Source organism: Eubalaena glacialis, chromosome 1, assembly GCF_028564815.1.
Source record: "Eubalaena glacialis isolate mEubGla1 chromosome 1, mEubGla1.1.hap2.+ XY, whole genome shotgun sequence".
NCBI classification, from domain to species: Eukaryota; Metazoa; Chordata; class Mammalia; order Artiodactyla; family Balaenidae; genus Eubalaena; species Eubalaena glacialis.
Window position 1 is genome coordinate 97,875,044 of NC_083716.1, and position 16,973 is coordinate 97,892,016.

Sequence of the window (16,973 nt, forward strand, 5' to 3'; positions counted from 1 at the left end):
CCCGTGAGCGACACCGCATGGTAGGATGCTGACTTTCTCCTTGAGTAGAGAGACTTCAGGTACGAGGTCCTCTAAGAATTCTAAGCAGAGTGTTTTCTCAGGGCAGCTCAAACGAGGGCAATGTCGAAGACTTCCAGGCCATGTTGGACTGCCTAGAAATGTGGTTCTGATGTTGTTCGAGGGCTCTGGAAATGTAGCACGCCTGAAGTAACGTGCAGTGTGTTGCCCATCACTCGGCAGACACAGAGGGCCTCCGAGGGACCTATGGGCCTCGATGTTGCTCAGTAGGCCCACAGGGGTGTGGGGGTACTCAGTGATCTTGGAACGAAAATGATGCTCACCCGAGGGGCCTAGGAGTTCTCAAAGGGTACCTTCTTTAAAATAAAGCAGAACAGCGACTAAGAGCTCATGGGAAGAGCTGCCTGCCTCCCGTTCTGCATGGCTACTCGGGGCCTTACCTCGAGGCAAGGACTCACGTTGAGATTCCCTTTAGCTCTAGAGCATTACAAGAAGAGAGCCACCCCGGCCATGGAAGCACCCTGTGTAGCCAGAGAAAACCCATTTTCTTCCCAGACCCATGCCTACGGCGTCCAGAGGCCTGACAACAGCAGAGAATTTCAGGGAGCTTCCAGGGAGCATGAATGGGGCTTTCCAAATGGAAAAGCAAGGCTAGTACCATCCCGCCCCCATTTCCATGGGCACACGCAGCATACATCCCTGTGGTTTCTGACAAGTCAAAAGAGACACAGAGCACACACTGGTTCCTTCCCTGAATCAACTTCTCGAGGCAGAGTGTTCTGCATCTAGTGAACGGCCTCAACCAAGGCACGCCCTAGCTAGGCCTGTGGGCCCGGGCCTCTTCAGAAGCCTGCAGTGCTACAGGAAGAACTGTGCTTTAGTTGCAATAGGCAAGCAATCCGCCTTTCTCCTGGAGGCAGGGTGACTTCAGGTAGGAGGTCCTGGTTGGAAGGCGAAGCCTAGTGTTTTTTTTCAGTGCCAATCAGAGTAGGGAATGAGTGCGACTTCCACGGCATGTTGGAACCTGCTAGAACCGTGCCCGTGAACCTGTGGTAGTGCTGGGGAAATCAAGCTGTCCCAAGAAAGAGTGTCCTGTTTTGCCCATCACTCGGCATACACAGTGTGAGTACGAAGGCCTACGGGCCTGGATGTTGTTTAGAAGAGCCAGGGGAGCCTGGGGGTACTCAGTGTTCTTGCAGGGAATAGGGTTTCCAGGCGAGGCACCTAGGTGTCCCGCAAAGCGTACTGGCGTTCAAATGCTGCAGAGCAGCGGCTACCGCCTCATGGAAACTGCTGCACGCCTCCACTTCTGCAGAGCAATTCAGGGCCTTACCTCGAGGCAAGTCCTCACGTTGAGTGTCCCGTGAGCGACACCGCATGGTAGGATGCTGACTTTCTCCTTGAGTAGAGAGACTTCAGGTACGAGGTCCTCTAAGAATTCTAAGCAGAGTGTTTTCTCATGGCAGCTCAAACGAGGGCAATGTCGAAGACTTCCAGGCCATGTTGGACTGCCTAGAAATGTGGTTCTGATGTTGTTCGAGGGCTCTGGAAATGTAGCACGCCTGAAGTAACGTGCAGTGTGTTGCCCATCACTCGGCAGACACAGAGGGCCTCCGAGGGACCTATGGGCCTCGATGTTGCTCAGTAGGCCCACAGGGGTGTGGGGGTACTCAGTGATCTTGGAACGAAAATGATGCTCACCCGAGGGGCCTAGGAGTTCTCAAAGGGTACCTTCTTTCAAATAAAGCAGAACAGCGACTAAGAGCTCATGGGAAGAGCTGCCTGCCTCCCGTTCTGCATGGCTACTCGGGGCCTTACCTCGAGGCAAGGACTCACGTTGAGATTCCCTTTAGCTCTAGAGCATGGCTAGATGAGCCCCACCCCGGCCATGGAAGCACCCTGTGTAGCCAGAGAAAACCCATTTTCTTCCCAGACCCATGCCTACGGCGTCCAGAGGCCTGACAACAGCAGAGAATTTCAGGGAGCTTCCAGGGAGCATGAATGGGGCTTTCCAAATGGAAAAGCAAGGCTAGTACCATCCCGCCCCCATTTCCATGGGCACACGCAGCATACATCCCTGTGGTTTCTGACAAGTCAAAAGAGACACAGAGCACACACTTCGTCCTTCCCTGAATCAACTCCTCGAGGCAGGGTGTTCTGCATGTAGTGAACGGCCTCAACCAAGGCGCGCCCTAGCTAGACCTCTGGGCCCGTGCCTCTTCAGAAGCCTGCAGTGCTACAGGAAAAACTGTGCTTTAGTGGCAATAGGAACGCAAGCCGACTTTCTCCTGGAGGCAGGGTGACTTCAGGTAGGAGGTCCTGGTTGGAAGGCGAAGCCTAGTGTTTTTTTTTCAGTGCCAATCAGAGTAGGGAATGAGTGCGACTTCCACGGCATGTTGGAACCTGCTAGAACCGTGCCCGTGAACCTGTGGTAGTGCTGGGGAAATCAAGCTGTCCCAAGAAAGAGTGTCCTGTTTTGCCCATCACTCGGCATACACAGTGTGAGTACGAAGGCCTACGTGCCTGGATGTTGTTTAGAAGAGCCAGGGGAGCCTGGGGGTACTCAGTGTTCTTGCAGGGAATAGGGTTTCCAGGCGAGGCACCTAGGTGTCCCGCAAAGCGTACTGGCGTTCAAATGCTGCAGAGCAGCGACTACGGCCTCATGGAAACTGCTGCACGCCTCCGCTTCTGCAGAGCAATTCAGGGCCTTACCTCGAGGCAAGTCCTCACGTTGAGTGTCCCGTGAGCGACACCGCATGGTAGGATGCTGACTTTCTCCTTGAGTAGAGAGACTTCAGGTACGAGGTCCTCTAAGAATTCTAAGCAGAGTGTTTTCTCAGGGCAGCTCAAACGAGGGCAATGTCGAAGACTTCCAGGCCATGTTGGACTGCCTAGAAATGTGGTTCTGATGTTGTTCGAGGGCTCTGGAAATGTAGCACGCCTGAAGTAACGTGCAGTGTGTTGCCCATCACTCGGCAGACACAGAGGGCCTCCGAGGGACCTATGGGCCTCGATGTTGCTCAGTAGGCCCACAGGGGTGTGGGGGTACTCAGTGATCTTGGAACGAAAATGATGCTCACCCGAGGGGCCTAGGAGTTCTCAAAGGGTACCTTCTTTCAAATAAAGCAGAACAGCGACTAAGAGCTCATGGGAAGAGCTGCCTGCCTCCCGTTCTGCATGGCTACTCGGGCCTTACCTCGAGGCAAGGACTCACGTTGAGATTCCCTTTAGCTCTAGAGCATGGCTAGATGAGCCCCACCCCGGCCATGGAAGCACCCTGTGTAGCCAGAGAAAACCCATTTTCTTCCCAGACCCATGCCTACGGCGTCCAGAGGCCTGACAACAGCAGAGAATTTCAGGGAGCTTCCAGGGAGCATGAATGGGGCTTTCCAAATGGAAAAGCAAGGCTAGTACCATCCCGCCCCCATTTCCATGGGCACACGCAGCATACATCCCTGTGGTTTCTGACAAGTCAAAAGAGACACAGAGCACACACTTCGTCCTTCCCTGAATCAACTTCTCGAGGCAGAGTGTTCTGCATCTAGTGAACGGCCTCAACCAAGGCACGCCCTAGCTAGGCCTGTGGGCCCGGGCCTCTTCAGAAGCCTGCAGTGCTACAGGAAGAACTGTGCTTTAGTTGCAATAGGCAAGCAATCCGCCTTTCTCCTGGAGGCAGGGTGACTTCAGGTAGGAGGTCCTGGTTGGAAGGCGAAGCCTAGTGTTTTTTTTCAGTGCCAATCAGAGTAGGGAATGAGTGCGACTTCCACGGCATGTTGGAACCTGCTAGAACCGTGCCTGTGAACCTGTGGTAGTGCTGGGGAAATCAAGCTGTCCCAAGAAAGAGTGTCCTGTTTTGCCCATCACTCGGCATACACAGTGTGAGTACGAAGGCCTACGGGCCTGGATGTTGTTTAGAAGAGCCAGGGGAGCCTGGGGGTACTCAGTGTTCTTGCAGGGAATAGGGTTTCCAGGCGAGGCACCTAGGTGTCCCGCAAAGCGTACTGGCGTTCAAATGCTGCAGAGCAGCGGCTACCGCCTCATGGAAACTGCTGCACGCCTCCACTTCTGCAGAGCAATTCAGGGCCTTACCTCGAGGCAAGTCCTCACGTTGAGTGTCCCGTGAGCGACACCGCATGGTAGGATGCTGAATTTCTCCTTGAGTAGAGAGACTTCAGGTACGAGGTCCTCTAAGAATTCTAAGCAGAGTGTTTTCTCATGGCAGCTCAAACGAGGGCAATGTCGAAGACTTCCAGGCCATGTTGGACTGCCTAGAAATGTGGTTCTGATGTTGTTCGAGGGCTCTGGAAATGTAGCACGCCTGAAGTAACGTGCAGTGTGTTGCCCATCACTCGGCAGACACAGAGGGCCTCCGAGGGACCTATGGGCCTCGATGTTGCTCAGTAGGCCCACAGGGGTGTGGGGGTACTCAGTGATCTTGGAACGAAAATGATGCTCACCCGAGGGGCCTAGGAGTTCTCAAAGGGTACCTTCTTTCAAATAAAGCAGAACAGCGACTAAGAGCTCATGGGAAGAGCTGCCTGCCTCCCGTTCTGCATGGCTACTCGGGGCCTTACCTCGAGGCAAGGACTCACGTTGAGATTCCCTTTAGCTCTAGAGCATGGCTAGATGAGCCCCACCCCGGCCATGGAAGCACCCTGTGTAGCCAGAGAAAACCCATTTTCTTCCCAGACCCATGCCTACGGCGTCCAGAGGCCTGACAACAGCAGAGAATTTCAGGGAGCTTCCAGGGAGCATGAATGGGGCTTTCCAAATGGAAAAGCAAGGCTAGTACCATCCCGCCCCCATTTCCATGGGCACACGCAGCATACATCCCTGTGGTTTCTGACAAGTCAAAAGAGACACAGAGCACACACTTCGTCCTTCCCTGAATCAACTCCTCGAGGCAGGGTGTTCTGCATGTAGTGAACGGCCTCAACCAAGGCGCGCCCTAGCTAGACCTCTGGGCCCGTGCCTCTTCAGAAGCCTGCAGTGCTACAGGAAAAACTGTGCTTTAGTGGCCATAGGAACGCAAGCCGACTTTCTCCTGGAGGCAGGGTGACTTCAGGTAGGAGGTCCTGGTTGGAAGGCGAAGCCTAGTGTTTTTTTTTCAGTGCCAATCAGAGTAGGGAATGAGTGCGACTTCCACGGCATGTTGGAACCTGCTAGAACCGTGCCCGTGAACCTGTGGTAGTGCTGGGGAAATCAAGCTGTCCCAAGAAAGAGTGTCCTGTTTTGCCCATCACTCGGCATACACAGTGTGAGTACGAAGGCCTACGGGCCTGGATGTTGTTTAGAAGAGCCAGGGGAGCCTGGGGGTACTCAGTGTTCTTGCAGGGAATAGGGTTTCCAGGCGAGGCACCTAGGTGTCCCGCAAAGCGTACTGGCGTTCAAATGCTGCAGAGCAGCGACTACGGCCTCATGGAAACTGCTGCACGCCTCCGCTTCTGCAGAGCAATTCAGGGCCTTACCTCGAGGCAAGTCCTCACGTTGAGTGTCCCGTGAGCGACACCGCATGGTAGGATGCTGACTTTCTCCTTGAGTAGAGAGACTTCAGGTACGAGGTCCTCTAAGAATTCTAAGCAGAGTGTTTTCTCAGGGCAGCTCAAACGAGGGCAATGTCGAAGACTTCCAGGCCATGTTGGACTGCCTAGAAATGTGGTTCTGATGTTGTTCGAGGGCTCTGGAAATGTAGCACGCCTGAAGTAACGTGCAGTGTGTTGCCCATCACTCGGCAGACACAGAGGGCCTCCGAGGGACCTATGGGCCTCGATGTTGCTCAGTAGGCCCACAGGGGTGTGGGGGTACTCAGTGATCTTGGAACGAAAATGATGCTCACCCGAGGGGCCTAGGAGTTCTCAAAGGGTACCTTCTTTCAAATAAAGCAGAACAGCGACTAAGAGCTCATGGGAAGAGCTGCCTGCCTCCCGTTCTGCATGGCTACTCGGGCCTTACCTCGAGGCAAGGACTCACGTTGAGATTCCCTTTAGTTCTAGAGCATTACAAGAAGAGAGCCACCCCGGCCATGGAAGCACCCTGTGTAGCCAGAGAAAACCCATTTTCTTCCCAGACCCATGCCTACAGCGGCCAGAGGCCGGTCAACAGCAGAGAATTTCAGGGAGCTTCCAGGGAGCATGAATGGGGCTTTCCAAATGGAAAAGCAAGGCTAGTACCATCCCGCCCCCATTTCCATGGGCACACGCAGCATACATCCCTGTGGTTTCTGACAAGTCAAAAGAGACACAGAGCACACACTGGTTCCTTCCCTGAATCAACTTCTCGAGGCAGGGTGTTCTGCATCTAGTGAACGGCCTCAACCAAGGCGCGCCCTAGCTAGGCCTCGGGGCCCGTGCCTCTTCAGAAGCCTGCAGTGCTACAGGAAGAACTGTGCTTTAGTGGCAATAGGCAAGCAATCCGCCTTTCTCCTGGAGGCAGGGTGACTTCAGGTACGAGGTCCAGGATGGAAGGCGAAGCTGAGTGTTTTTCTCAGTGCAGCTCAGACTAGGGAAAGAGTGCGACTTCCACGGCATGTTGGACCTTGCTACAACGGTGCTCGTGATCCTGTGCGAGTGCTGAGGAAATCAAGAAGTCCCAAGAAAGAGCGCAGTGTGTTGCCCATCCCTCGGCAGACACAGAGGGCCTCCGAGGGACTTATGGGCCTCGATGTTGCTCATCAGGCCCACAGCAGTGTGGAGGTGGTACTCAGTGATCTTGGAACGAAAATGACGCTCACCCGAGGGGCCTAGGAGTTCCAGAAAGGGTCCTTTTTAAAAATAAAGCAGAACAGCACCTAAGAGCTCATGGAGAGAGCTGCATGCCTCCCTTTCTGCATGGCTACTCAGGGCCTTACCTCGAGGCAAGGACTCACGTTGAGATTCCCTTTAGCTCTAGAGCATGGCAAGATGAGCCCCATCCCGGCCATGGAAGCACCCTGTGTAGCCATAGAAAACTCATTTTCTTCCCAGACCCATGCCTACGGCGTCCAGAGGCCTGACAACAGCAGAGAATTTCAGGGAGCTTCCAGGGAGCATGAATGGGGCTTTCCAAATGGAAAAGCAAGGCTAGTACCATCCCGCCCCCATTTCCATGGGCACACGCAGCATACATCCCTGTGGTTTCTGACAAGTCAAAAGAGACACAGAGCACACACTTCGTCCTTCCCTGAATCAACTCCTCGAGGCAGGGTGTTCTGCATGTAGTGAACGGCCTCAACCAAGGCGCGCCCTAGCTGGGCCTCGGGGCCCGTGCCTCTTCAGAAGCCTGCAGTGCTACAGGGAAAACTGTGCTTTAGTGGCAATAGGAACGCAAGCCGACTTTCTCCTGGAGGCAGGGTGACTTCAGGTAGGAGGTCCTGGTTGGACGGCGAAGCCTAGTGTTTTTTTTTTCAGTGCAAATCAGAGTAGGGAATGAGTGCGACTTCCACGTCATGTTGGAACCTGCTAGAACCGTGCCCGTGAACCTGTGGTAGTGCTGGGGAAATCAAGCTGTCCCAAGAAAGAGTGTACTGTTTTGCCCATCACTCGGCATACACAGTGCGAGTACGAAGGCCTACGGGCCTGGATGTTGTTTAGAAGAGCCAGGGGAGCCTGGGGGTACTCAGTGTTCTTGCAGGGAATAGGGTTTCCAGGCGAGGCACCTAGGTGTCCCGCAAAGCGTACTGGCGTTCAAATGCTGCAGAGCAGCGACTACGGCCTCATGGAAACTGCTGCACGCCCCCGCTTCTGCAGAGCAATTCAGGGCCTTACCTCGAGGCAAGTCCTCACGTTGAGTGTCCTGTGAGCGACCCCGCATGGTAGGATGCTGACTTTCTCCTTGAGTAGAGAGACTTCAGGTACGAGGTCCTCTAAGAATTCTAAGCAGAGTGTTTTCTCATGGCAGCTCAATCGAGGGCAATGTCGAAGACTTCCAGGCCATGTTGGACTGCCTAGAAATGTGGTCTGCTGTGGTTCGAGGGCTCTGGAAATGTAGCACGCCTGAAGTAACGTGCAGTGTGTTGCCCATCACTCGGCAGACACAGAGGGCCTCCGAGGGACCTATGGGCCTCGATGTTGCTCAGTAGGCCCACAGGGGTGTGGAGGTACTCAGTGATCTTGGAACGAAAATGATGCTCACCCGAGGGGCCTAGGAGTTCTCAAAGGGTACCTTCTTTCAAATAAAGCAGAACAGCGACTAAGAGCTCATGGGAAGAGCTGCCTGCCTCCCGTTCTGCATGGCTACTCAGGGCCTTACCTCGAGGCAAGGACTCACGTTGAGATTCCCTTTAGTTCTAGAGCATTACAAGAAGAGAGCCACCCCGGCCATGGAAGCACCCTGTGTAGCCAGAGAAAACCCATTTTCTTCCCAGACCCATGCCTACAGCGGCCAGAGGCCAGTCAACAGCAGAGAATTTCAGGGAGCTTCCAGGGAGCATGAATGGGGCTTTCCAAATGGAAAAGCAAGGCTAGTACCATCCCGCCCCCATTTCCATGGGCACACGCAGCATACATCCCTGTGGTTTCTGCCAAGTCAAAAGAGACACAGAGCACACACTGGTTCCTTTCCTGAATCAACTTCTCGAGGCAGGGTGTTCTGCATGTAGTGAACGGCCTCAACCAAGGCGCGCCCTAGCTAGGCCTCGGGGCCCGTGCCTCTTCAGAAGCCTGCAGTGCTACAGGAAAAACTGTGCTTTACTGGCAATAGGAACGCAAGCCGACTTTTTCCTGGAGGCAGGGTGACTTCAGGTAGGAGGTCCTGGTTGGAAGGCCAAGCCTAGTGTTTTTTTTTCAGTGCAAATCAGAGTAGGGAATGAGCGCGACTTCCACGGCATGTTGGAACCTGCTAGAACCGTGCCTGTTAACCTGTGGTAGTGCTGGGGAAATCAAGCTGTCCCAAGAAAGAGTGTACTGCTTTGCCCATCACTCGGCATACACAGTGTGAGTACGAAGGCCTACGGGCCTGGATGTTGTTTAGAAGAGCCAGGGGAGCCTGGGGGTACTCAGTGTTCTTGCAGGGAATAGGGTTTCCAGGCGAGGCACCTAGGTGTCCCGCAAAGCGTACTGGCGTTCAAATGCTGCAGAGCAGCGACTACGGCCTCATGGAAACTGCTGCACGCCTCCGCTTCTGAAGAGCAATTCAGGGCCTTACCTTGAGGCAAGTCCTCGCGTTGAGTGTCCCGTGAGCGACCCCGCATGGTAGGATGCTGACTTTCTCCTTGAGTAGAGAGACTTCAGGTACGAGGTCCTCTAAGAATTCTAAGCAGAGTGTTTTCTCATGGCAGCTCAAACGAGGGCAATGTCGAAGACTTCCAGGCCATGTTGGACTGCCTAGAAATGTGGTTCTGCTGTTGTTCGGGGGCTCTGGAAATGTAGCACGCCTGAAGTAACGTGCAGTGTGTTGCCCATCACTCGGCAGACACAGATGGCGTCCGAGGGACCTATGGGCCTCGATGTTGCTCAGTAGGCCCACAGGGGTGTGGGGGTACTCAGTGATCTTGGAACGAAAATGATGCTCACCCGAGGGGCCTAGGAGTTCTCAAAGGCTACCTTCTTTCAAATAAAGCAGAACAGCGACTAAGAGCTCATGGGAAGAGCTGCCTGCCTCCCGTTCTGCATGGCTACTCGGGGCCTTACCTTGAGGCAAGGACTCACGTTGAGATTCCCTTTAGCTCTAGAGCATGGCAAGATGAGCCCCACCCCGGCCATGGAAGCACCCTGTGTAGCCAGAGAAAACCCATTTTCTTCCCAGACCCATGCCTACGGCGTCCAGAGGCCTGACAACAGCAGAGAATTTCAGGGAGCTTCCAGGGAGCATGAATGGGGCTTTCCAAATTGAAAAGCAAGGCTAGTACCATCCCGCCCCCATTTCCATGGGCACACGCAGCATACATCCCTGTGGTTTCTGACAAGTCAAAAGAGACACAGAGCACACACTTCGTCCTTCCCTGAATCAACTTCTCGAGGCAGAGTGTTTTGCATCTAGTGAACGGCCTCAACCAAGGCACGCCCCAGCTAGGCCTCTGGGCCCGTGCCTCTTCAGAAGCCTGCAGTGCTACAGGAAGAACTGTGCTTTAGTTGCAATAGGCAAGCAATCCGCCTTTCTCCTGGAGGCAGGGTGACTTCAGGTACGAGGTCCAGGATGGAAGGCGAAGCCGAGTGTTTTTCTCAGTGCATCTCAGACTAGGGAAAGGGTGCGACTTCCACGGCATGTTGGACCTTGCTACAACGGTGCTCGTGATCCTGTGCGAGTGCTGGGGAAATCAAGAAGTCCCAAGAAAGAGTGCAGTGTGTTGCCCCATCCCTCGGCAGACACAGAGGGACTCCGAGGGACTTATGGGCCTCGATGTTGCTCATCAGGCCCACAGCAGTGTGGAGGTGGTACTCGGTGATCTTGGAACGAAAATGACGCTCACCCGAGGGGCCTAGGAGTTCCAGAAAGGGTCCTTTTTAAAAATAAAGCAGAACAGCACCTAACAGCTCATGGAAAGAGCTGCATGCCTCCCTTTCTGCATGGCTACTCAGGGCCTTACCTCGAGGCAAGGACTCACGTGGAGATTCCCTTTAGCTCTAGAGCATGGCAAGATGAGCCCCACCCCGGCCATGGAAGCACCCTGTGTAGCCAGAGAAAACTCATTTTCTTCCCAGACCCATGCCTACGGCGTCCAGAGGCCTGACAACAGCAGAGAATTTCAGGGAGCTTCCAGGGAGCATGAATGGGGCTTTCCAAATGGAAAAGCAAGGCTAGTACCATCCCGCCCCCATTTCCATGGGCACACGCAGCATACATCCCTGTGGTTTCTGACAAGTCAAAAGAGACACAGAGCACACACTTCGTCCTTCCCTGAATCAACTCCTCGAGGCAGGGTGTTCTGCATGTAGTGAACGGCCTCAACCAAGGCGCGCACTAGCTAGGCCTCAGGGCCCGTGCCTCTTCAGAAGCCTGCAGTGCTACAGGAAAAACTGTGCTTTAGTGGCAATAGGAACGCAAGCCGACTTTCTCCTGGAGGCAGGGTGACTTCAGGTAGGAGGTCCTGGTTGGAAGGCGAAGCCTAGTGTTTTTTTTCAGTGCCAATCAGAGTAGGGAATGAGTGCGACTTCCACAGCATGTTGGAACCTGCTAGAACCGTGCCCGTGAACCTGTGGTAGTGCTGGGGAAATCAAGCTGTCCCAAGAAAGTGTGTACTCTTTTGCCCATCACTCGGCATACACAGTGTGAGTACGAAGGCCTACGGGCCTGGATGTTGTTTAGAAGAGCCAGGGGAGCCTGGGGGTACTCAGTGTTCTTGCAGGGAATAGGGTTTCCAGGCGAGGCACCTAGGTGTCCCGCAAAGCGTACTGGCGTTCAAATGCTGCAGAGCAGCGACTACGGCCTCATGGAAACTGCTGCACGCCTCCGCTTCTGCAGAGCAATTCAGGGCCTTACCTCGAGGCAAGTCCTCACGTTGAGTGTCCCGTGAGCGACCCCGCATGGTAGGATGCTGACTTTCTCCTTGAGTAGAGAGACTTCAGGTACGAGGTCCTCTAAGAATTCTAAGCAGAGTGTTTTCTCATGGCAGCTCAAACGAGGGCAATGTCGAAGACTTCCAGGCCATGTTGGACTGCCTAGAAATGTGGTTCTGTTGTTGTTCGAGGGCTCTGGAAATGTACCACGCCTGAAGTAACGTGTAGTGTGTTGCACATCACTCGGCAGACACAGAGGGCCTCCGAGGGACCTATGGGCCCCGATGTTGCTCAGTAGGCCCACAGGGGTGTGGGGGTACTCAGTGATCTTGGAACGAAACTGATGCTCACCCGAGGGGCCTAGGAGTTCTCAAAGGGTACCTTCTTTCAAATAAAGCATAACAGCGACTAAGAGCTCATGGGAAGAGCTGCCTGCCTCCCGTTCTGCATGGCTACTCAGGGCCTTACCTCGAGGCAAGGACTCACGTTGAGATTCCCTTTAGTTCTAGAGCTATACAAGAAGAGAGCCACCCCGGCCATGGAAGCACCCTGTGTAGCCAGAGAAAACCCATTTTCTTCCCAGACCCATGCCTACAGCGGCCAGAGGCCAGTCAACAGCAGAGAATTTCAGGGAGCTTCAAGGGAGCATGAATGGGGCTTTCCAAATGGAAAAGCAAGGCTAGTACCATCCCGCCCCCATTTCCATGGGCACACGCAGCATACATCCCTGTGGTTTCTGACAAGTCAAAAGAGACACAGAGCACACACTGGTTCCTTTCCTGAATCAACTTCTCGAGGCAGGGTGTTCTGCATGTAGTGAACGGCCTCAACCAAGGCGCGCCCTAGCTAGGCCTCGGGGCCCGTGCCTCTTCAGAAGCCTGCAGTGCTACAGGAAGAACTGTGCTTTAGTGGCAATAGGCAAGCAATCCGCCTTTCTCCTGGAGGCAGGGTGACTTCAGGTACGAGGTCCAGGATGGAAGGCGAAGCCGAGTGTTTTTCTCAGTGCAGCTCAGACTAGGGAAAGAGTGCGACTTCCACGGCATGTTGGACCTTGCTACAACGGTGCTCGTGATCCTGTGCGAGTGCTGGGGAAATCAAGGAGTCCCAAGAAAGAGTGCAGTGTGTTGCCCATCCCTCGGCAGACACAGAGGGCCTCCGAGGGACTTATGGGCCTCGATGTTGCTCATCAGGCCCACAGCAGTGTGGAGGTGGTACTCAGTGATCTTGGAACGAAAATGACGCTCACCCGAGGGGCCTAGGTGTTTCAGAAAGGGTCCTTTTTAAAAATAAAGCAGAACAGCACCTAACAGCTCATGGAAAGAGCTGCATGCCTCCCTTTCTGCATGGCTACTCAGGGCCTTACCTCGAGGCAAGGACTCACGTTGAGATTCCCTTTAGCTCTAGAGCATGGCAAGATGAGCCCCACCCCGGCCGTGGAAGCACCCTGTGTAGCCAGAGAAAACTCATTTTCTTCCCAGACCCATGCCTACGGCGTCCAGAGGCCTGACAACAGCAGAGAATTTCAGGGAGCTTCCAGGGAGCATGAATGGGGCTTTCCAAATGGAAAAGCAAGGCTAGTACCATCCCGCCCCCATTTCCATGGGCACACGCAGCATACATCCCTGTGGTTTCTGACAAGTCAAAAGAGACACAGAGCACACACTGGTTCCTTTCCTGAATCAACTTCTCGAGGCAGGGTGTTCTGCATGTAGTGAACGGCCTCAACCAAGGCGCGCCCTAGCTAGGCCTCGGGGCCCGTGCCTCTTCAGAAGCCTGCAGTGTTACAGGAAGAACTGTGCTTTAGTGGCAATAGGCAAGCAATCCGCCTTTCTCCTGGAGGCAGGGTGACTTCAGGTACGAGGTGCAGGATGGAAGGCGAAGCCGAGTGTTTTTCTCAGTGCAGCTCAGACTGGGGAAAGAGTGCGACTTCCACGGCATGTTGGACCTTGCTACAACGGTGCTCGTGATCCTGTGCGAGTGCTGGGGAAATCAAGGAGTCCCAAGAAAGAGTGCAGTGTGTTGCCCATCCCTCGGCAGACACAGAGGGCCTCCGAGGGACTTATGGGCCTCGATGTTGCTCATCAGGCCCACAGCAGTGTGGAGGTGGTACTCAGTGATCTTGGAACGAAAATGACGCTCACCCGAGGGGCCTAGGAGTTCCAGAAAGGGTCCTTTTTAAAAATAAAGCAGAACAGCACCTACGAGCTCATGGAAAGAGCTGCATGCCTCCCTTTCTGCATGGCTACTCAGGGCCTTACCTCGAGGCAAGGTCTCACGTTGAGATTCCCTTTAGCTCTAGAGCATGGCTATATGAGCCCCACCCCGGCCATGGAAGCACCCTGTGTAGCCAGAGAAAACTCATTTTCTTCCCAGACCCATGCCTACGGCGTCCAGAGGCCTGACAACAGCAGAGAATTTCAGGGAGCTTCCAGGGAGCATGAATGGGGCTTTCCAAATGGAAAAGCAAGGCTAGTACCATCCCGCCCCCATTTCCATGGGCACACGCAGCATACATCCCTGTGGTTTCTGACAAGTCAAAAGAGACACAGAGCACACACTTCGTCCTTCCCTGAATCAACTTCTCGAGGCAGGGTGTTCTGCATGTAGTGAACGGCCTCAACCAAGGCGCGCCCTAGCTAGGCCTCGGGGCCCGTGCCTCTTCAGAAGCCTGCAGTGCTACAGGAAAAACTGTGCTTTACTGGCAATAGGAACGCAAGCCGAATTTTTCCTGGAGGCAGGGTGACTTCAGGTAGGAGGTCCTGGTTGGAAGGCCAAGCCTAGTGTTTTTTTTTCAGTGCAAATCAGAGTAGGGAATGAGCGCGACTTCCACGGCATGTTGGAACCTGCTAGAACCGTGCCTGTGAACCTGTGGTAGTGCTGGGGAAATCAAGCTGTCCCAAGAAAGAGTGTACTGGTTTGCCCATCACTCGGCATACACAGTGTGAGTACGAAGGCCTACAGGCCTGGATGTTGTTTAGAAGAGCCAGGGGAGCCTGGGGGTACTCAGTGTTCTTGCAGGGAATAGGGTTTCCAGGCGAGGCACCTAGGTGTCCCGCAAAGCGTACTGGCGTTCAAATGCTGCAGAGCAGCGACTACGGCCTCATGGAAACTGCTGCACGCCTCCGCTTCTGAAGAGCAATTCAGGGCCTTACCTTGAGGCAAGTCCTCACGTTGAGTGTCCCGTGAGCGACCCCGCATGGTAGGATGCTGACTTTCTCCTTGAGTAGAGAGACTTCAGGTACGAGGTCCTCTAAGAATTCTAAGCAGAGTGTTTTCTCATGGCAGCTCAAACGAGGGCAATGTCGAAGACTTCCAGGCCATGTTGGACTGCCTAGAAATGTGGTTCTGCTGTTGTTCGAGGGCTCTGGAAATGTAGCACGCCTGAAGTAACGTGCAGTGTGTTGCCCATCACTCGGCAGACAGATGGCGTCCGAGGGACCTATGGGCCTCGATGTTGCTCAGTAGGCCCACAGGGGTGTGGGGGTACTCAGTGATCTTGGAACGAAAATGATGCTCACCCGAGGGGCCTAGGAGTTCTCAAAGGCTACCTTCTTTCAAATAAAGCAGAACAGCGACTAAGAGCTCATGGGAAGAGCTGCCTGCCTCCCGTTCTGCATGGCTACTCGGGGCCTTACCTCGAGGCAAGGACTCACGTTGAGATTCCCTTTAGCTCTAGAGCATGGCAAGATGAGCCCCACCCCGGCCATGGAAGCACCCTGTGTAGCCAGAGAAAACCCATTTTCTTCCCAGACCCATGCCTACGGCGTCCAGAGGCCTGACAACAGCAGAGAATTTCAGGGAGCTTCCAGGGAGCATGAATGGGGCTTTCCAAATGGAAAAGCAAGGCTAGTACCATCCCGCCCCCATTTCCATGGGCACACGCAGCATACATCCCTGTGGTTTCTGACAAGTCAAAAGAGACACAGAGCACACACTTCGTCCTTCCCTGAATCAACTCCTCGTGGCAGGGTTTTCTGCATGTAGTGAACGGCCTCAACCAAGGCGCGCCCTAGCTAGGCCTCTGGGCCCGTGCCTCTTCAGAAGCCTGCAGTGCTACAGGAAAAACTGTGCTTTAGTGGCAATAGGAACGCAAGCCGACTTTCTCCTGGAGGCAGGGTGACTTCAGGTAGGAGGTCCTGGTTGGAAGGCGAAGCCTAGTGTTTTTTTTCAGTGCCAATCAGAGTAGGGAATGAGTGCGACTTCCACGGCATGTTGGAACCTGCTAGAACCGTGCCCGTGAACCTGTGGTAGTGCTGGGGAAATCAAGCTGTCCCAAGAAAGAGTGTACTGTTTTGCCCATCACTCGGCATACACAGTGTGAGTACGAAGGCCTACGGGCCTGGATGTTGTTTAGAAGAGCCAGGGGAGCCTGGGGGTACTCAGTGTTCTTGCAGGGAATAGGGTTTCCAGGCGAGGCACCTAGGTGTCCCGCAAAGCGTACTGGCGTTCAAATGCTGCAGAGCAGCGACTACGGCCTCATGGAAACTGCTGCACGCCTCCGCTTCTGCAGAGCAATTCAGGGCCTTACCTCGAGGCAAGTCCTCACGTTGAGTGTCCCGTGAGCGACACCGCATGGTAGGATGCTGACTTTCTCCTTGAGTAGAGAGACTTCAGGTACGAGGTCCTCTAAGAATTCTAAGCAGAGTGTTTTCTCATGGCAGCTCAAACGAGGGCAATGTCGAAGACTTCCAGGCCATGTTGGACTGCCTAGAAATGTGGTTCTGCTGTTGTTCGAGGGCTCTGGAAATGTAGCACGCCTGAAGTAACGTGCAGTGTGTTGCCCATCACTCGGCAGACACAGAGGGCCTCCGAGGGACCTATGGGCCTCGATGTTGCTCAGTAGGCCCACAGGGGTGTGGAGGTACTCAGTGATCTTGGAACGAAAATGATGCTCACCCGAGGGGCCTAGGAGTTCTCAAAGGGTACCTTCTTTCAAATAAAGCAGAACAGCGACTAAGAGCTCATGGGAAGTGCTGCCTGCCTCCCGTTCTGCATGGCTACTCAGGGCCTTACCTCGAGGCAAGGACTCACGTTGAGATTCCCTTTAGTTCTAGAGCTATACAAGAAGAGAGCCACCCCGGCCATGGAAGCACCCTGTGTAGCCAGAGAAAACCCATTTTCTTCCCAGACCCATGCCTACAGCGGCCAGAGGCCAGTCAACAGCAGAGAATTTCAGGGAGCTTCAAGGGAGCATGAATGGGCCTTTCCAAATGGAGGCAGGGTGACTTCAGGTAGGAGGTCCTGGTTGGAAGGCTAGTACCATCCCGCCCCCATTTCCATGGGCACACGCAGCATACATCCCTGTGGTTTCTCACAAGTCAAAAGAGACACAGAGCACACACTGGTTCCTTCCCTGAATCAACTTCTCGAGGCAGGGTGTTCTGCATGTAGTGAACGGCCTCAACCAAGGCACGCCCTAGCTACGCCTCGGGGCCCGTGCCTCTTCAGAAGCCTGCAGTGCTACAGGAAGAACTGTGCTTTAGTGGCAATAGGCAAGCAATCCGCCTTTCTCCTGGAGGCAGGGTAACTTCAGGTACGAGGTCC